The following is a 5,859-nucleotide window of genomic DNA, read 5'->3' on the forward strand; positions in this document are numbered from 1 at the left end:
GTTATAGAATTTAAACTTAAATTTAAACTTAAGCCAAAAAAAGTAGGCTTATCTCACAAACATTTGGCAACTAAAAAGGGCCCACAATGGGCTGATCATGTAGCAGAGCTATGTGGTTTAACATAGCTTTGTATGTGAGGTTTTGAGACAAACCTTTTTTGTGTGTATAATGAATATGCATATATTTGTTATCATTATTGCTGAAATTGAAATTGTGATTTATAATAATGATTGTGATGGCGATAATAATAATGATGGTAATGTTAATAATAACTGAAAATGTGACAAATAATTCCAAAAGTGTAAATTTATGTCATCACGCAATGTATTACTAGTTTAAATCCATTGGGATGTGATAGTGTATCCCAGTATAAAGTATGGTTATTCATTCTTTTCCGCATGCAGCTATGATATTGTATGATTTTGACACCATGTAACATGGCAGAATAGGCAAGCAGAAAAGTCTTTGCCTGCCATGCTGGAATTTTGGGTTTGAAACCCGGTAGGTTTTTTTTTTTTTTTCCTATTATTTTTCAGGGATGTCAGTTTTCAGGCAATTGCCTGATTGCACTCCTTTTGCTACTCCAAATTTCCGCACTTTTATTTATTTTCAGCCCGTTTTTAGGCTTTATAACCCAAATTTACGCGCTTTTTCAGGCTTTTCCTGCCAAGTCACTTCAAGCCACTTTCATCCCTGATTTTTAACCCGAAATTGTTTATTTGCTTGTGAAAATGTCCATATTGAGCTGTGAAATATATGTTGTGTCCTTTTTTTCTGGAATGGGTACTGCATGGGTGTGATTTAGAGCCAAAAATGCAAAAATCCTGTAAAAAAGGCCCAACGCATAGGGCTACACGCTAGGATGGCTTTCTCATACTTGTGCGCTTGGTTTTGAGAGACAACTTTTGCCATAATTGTTATTACTGAAATTGATTTATATTGATGATTATGATGATGATTATGATAAATTTAAGCCAAAATTATTATTAATAAAACATTTATATGGTGCTACACAAAGTACAGAGTGCCTTTTTACAAATTTGTTATCTTTTTCTCACATAATAGTGCCTTTTCAAATCTTGCCTTGGTACAAATTACATTAAGGAAATGTAACTAAAAAGGGATAGTAGCATATACTTTAGATGGGTTACTGAGAACAACTTGAGCACTTGGACGGTATAAGGTACTTCTCAGATTATATATTAGTGACTCACAGTTTATAATTGGGCCTCAAAATATATTGTTTGATTGGCGTAACATAAAAAAAAATTAGGGTAGGTAGGTCGGGATTTTTTAAAAAACTTTTTAAGCTGTAAATTTCGTTTGATAAAGGCTTTGGAACTTTTTTTCTTCTTTTTTTTTTTAAATTTATTTATTTTAATTTTATTTTTATAATTATTATTTTTTTTACAAAAAAAGAAAAGAAAAAAAGTTAGGGTCGGGCCTAATTTTAGGGTAGGTCGGGTTACGCCAATCAAACAATTAGGCCGTGTCTTGTCAAGGGTGCAATTTTGTTGCAGCTTAGGAACCGCAGCCACATTTGATTGATCTTGGCATTGACCATCAATGTGCCTTTGATGTTTGTTAATAATGACCTATGAACTAATTATTCAGAATTAAGGGTACACAACGTATTGTTGGTCAAAGCAGCCAAAATGTCAATTTTCATGATCAAAATCAATATATTATTGAAAAATAACACTTCGATGTTTTGCTAAAGTTCATTCTACAAATCATATACTTTGAAAACTTGCTAGATTTATTGTTGTTAATGAGTTATGTACGTATTACTAAAGTGTTGTTGTTTCAGCCCTTTTTACAACATAACTCAAGAACCACAGGGCCTACAAAAGTATTATGTGATATTTAAATTCTTCTACACACTCGCTATGAAATGATGCAAATTTTGCCAAAGCTCACTAGCATTCGCAATGTGAACTACCAAATAGCAAAAGTTTAAATTAGTTGCTAACCTTAATGGTAAAACTGTATTGGAAGATATCGTATATACAAAAATTAAAATGATCACAAAGTAGTTAATTGATCAATATTTCATAAATAATAAGCATCAACAAAGCATCGATGGTTGATCGAAAAATAGAACAAATTTGGCTCCATTGCCTAGCTTTATAGGGTAATCAGTTTTAATTCTCATCAGAGAGTTTTGCAAGAATCAATTGATTCTCATTTAATTAGCCACATGTTGTTAAGGGATCTAGAATGAGCGTTTATTGCGTTTCTACAGTATTTTTTGTGGGACATGAGAGCACCTCAGACGTATTCTGACTACTGAAGCATGTCTTTCTGATATCAAATAATTTTCATTTTTGAAATTCACGATATAATACAAATTTTATGACAAATTATTAAAATTTGATATTTTTCAAATTTTTGATATATAACAGTTCTCAAAATAAATTTTATAAATCTAATGATATATTCTTAAAGTGTATGTAGCTGGGAGGAAAAGCCGACGATCAATTGAAAATTTTGACCTTTTATATTGAAGATATGAATTTTTTCCCAAAAAGACCTTTTTTTTGTGTGTGTTTTGGGAAAAAAAATCCATATCTTCAATACGAAAAGGTCAAAATTTTCAATTGATCGTCGGCTTTTCATCCCACCTACATACACTTTAAGTATAAATCATCAGATTTATAAAGTTTACTTCAAGTACTGTTAAATATCAAAATATCAATTTTAATGATTTGCCATAAAATGTGTATTACATTGCTAATTTCAAAAATCAAAATTATTTGATATCAGAAGGACATTCTTCGTATTCAGAATGCAATGCGATATGTCTGATGTGCTCTAATGTCCCACAATAAATACTGTCCAAACGTTCATACCCCTTCCCTTAACTGAAATATTTTCACCATTTTGATTCTCGCAAACAAATATTTAAACATTGCGAGAATTCATTTCATCTCTGTAGTTTATCCATTTGAAAAAAACAAAACAATTATCATGTATATAATATAAATTGCAGCTGTTTAAAAAAGCTACCATATAAGATTTCTTTATATTAATCAGTATTGTTCAAAATTATTAACTGAAATGTATTAACTGAAATTTTCTAAGATATACTCAAACATTTGGGTTGAGTTGCAAATGATGTACTGTATATGAAAAATAAATTATTTTCAAAGAATTACATTGTTTGTGTCTGCAAATATTTGTGAATTAGTGACCAATAATGCCCAAAGATTCCCCCTTTTCAATATTCCCATTTCCATGTATTTTCCGTGTTTATTCTTATACTAGGAAAATTGATTTGGTCGTAGGCTATAACTTCACCAGTGTACATCACAAAGCGTAATGTTTCTTATGCAGCATTTTATAATCATCTGCTAGCTCTTCTCCATTGCTATCTACTGCTCATTTGAAAATTGAATTAAGGCAGCTATCTACTGCTGAAATTGGTATTGAGGAAGTAGCTATCTACTGCTTATATTTTCATTGAGGAAGTAGCTATCTGCTGCTGATATTGGCATTGATGAAGTAGCTATCTTCTGCTGATATTGGTATTGAGGAAGTAGCTATCTACTGCTTATATATTTTCATTGAGGAAGTAGCTATCTGCTGCTGATATTGGTATTGATGAAGTAGCCGTCTACTGGTGATTTTTATCAACCGTGATGAAGGGGCCATTTATATACGACTGATATTGGCATGATAAAGTAACTATCTACTGCTTATTTCAGATATTATTACTGCTGATATTAACATTAATGAAGTAGCTATCTACTGTCAACTTGAATATTGAGGAAGTAGCTATCTACTGCTGACATCCGCATTGATGAAGTAAATATATAATGCTGATATAATTGATGAAGTAGATATCTACTGCAGATATCAGCATTGATGAAGTATCTCTCTTGTGTCAATATTGGCATTGATGAAGTAGATATCTACTGCTAATACGGTATTGATAAAAATAGATGCATATTATTGTAGGATTGCAGAAAAATTGTCATTCATCAATGCCGATATCAGCAGTATATAGTTACATCATCAATGCAGATATCATCAGCAGTAGATGGTTACTTCATCAATGTGGATATCAGCAGTCGATAGTTACTTCATCAATGCTGATATCAGAAGTAGATAGCTATTTCATCAATACCGATTTGACAGTAGACAGCTACTTAATCAATGCGGATATCAGCAGTAGATAGCTACTTCTTAAATGCCAATATTGACAGCTACTTCATCAATGTTGATATCAGCAGTAGATAGTTGCTTCATTAATGCAGATATCAGCAGTAGATAACTACTTCATCAATGCAGATATCAGCAGTAGATAGCTACTTCTTAAATGCCAATATTGACAGCTACTTCATCAATGTTGATATCAGCAGTAGATAGTTGCTTCATTAATGCAGATATCAGCAGTAGATAACTACTTAATCAATGCGGATATCAGCAGTAGATAGCTACTTCTTAAATGCCAATATTGACAGCTACTTCATCAATGTTGATATCAGCAGTAGATAGTTGCTTCATTAATGCAGATATCAGCAGTAGATAACTACTTAATCAATGCGGATATCAGCAGTAGATAGCTACTTCATCAATGCCAATATTGACAGCTACTTCATCAATGCAGATATCAGCAGTAGATAGTTGCTTCATTAATGCAGATATCAGCAGTAGATAACTACTTCATCAATGCAGATATCAGCAGTAGATAACTACTTCATAAATGCCAATATTGACAGCTACTTCATCAATGCAGATATCAGCAGTAGATAGTTGCTTCATTAATGCCAATATTGACAGCTACTTCATCAATGTTGATATCAGCAGTAGATAGTTGCTTCATTAATGCAGATATCAGCAGTAGATATGTACTTCATCAATGCAGATATCAGCAGTAGATAACTACTTCATCAATGCAGATATCAGCAGGAGATAGCTACTTCATTAATGCCGATATTGACAATAGACAAGTACTTCATTAATCAACTGCTGATTTCCGTATTGATGTGGAAATATAGATATCTACTTATGCTGATATAGGCATTGATGAAGTAACTATATCTACTGCTGATATTGGCATTGAAGAGATTAGTATATTAGCAGGTATATTTTGTTCATAGCAAGCTTCAGAGGGTTCAACTTGACGAGAGATTGAACTTGCCAGTTTTGTCCGCTATGGCTTGTCATAGTGGGCCAACATTTTCGTTTGGACCCCTACCTTGTGTGACCATTTTGGCTAACGATAAGCGGGGAGCAGGCTGTACAATAAATCAACACAATTGACTAATAATTCAATTGTTTTGTACTGCATGTTTATTATTTTAATGATGGCATCAAATACTCATAATATAACAAAAAATAACACATTCTTAACAATAGTGGACTATTATACAGTATATACATTTGAATATACACTTTTGTAAAAACATAGATGTGCATCATTTATAAGGCACATTATAATACATATAACCAGTTACAAATACAGTATAATAAATACTACAATACCACCATGTGACATTAAATACAAAATGTATTTGAAACATTAACAGTTAAAATCATTTTCATGATTTTTTTAAATAACGGCCAAATTAATCAGCCTCTAAGGATAATTTTGATTGGTTATAAAGCTGAATAGATCATTATATTGATCCAATCAAAAATATGGTAAAAATAGTCCGCAGGACTGGTGGGCATTAATATTGCTGAGAAGATCTAAAAGCTCTATTTTGGTTGGTTACTCGAAGATTATTTCAGGTAATTAACCAATCAGGGGCATTGTAAGAAAGGCAGTTGGGAAAGTGGGTTGTGAACATGTAGTCTCCTCAGCAGCAAGTTTGGTTCCGCGCCCTCCACATAAACAGGGTGGAGGAGCG

Source organism: Amphiura filiformis, chromosome 13, assembly GCF_039555335.1.
Source record: "Amphiura filiformis chromosome 13, Afil_fr2py, whole genome shotgun sequence".
Lineage (NCBI taxonomy): Eukaryota > Metazoa > Echinodermata > Ophiuroidea > Amphilepidida > Amphiuridae > Amphiura > Amphiura filiformis.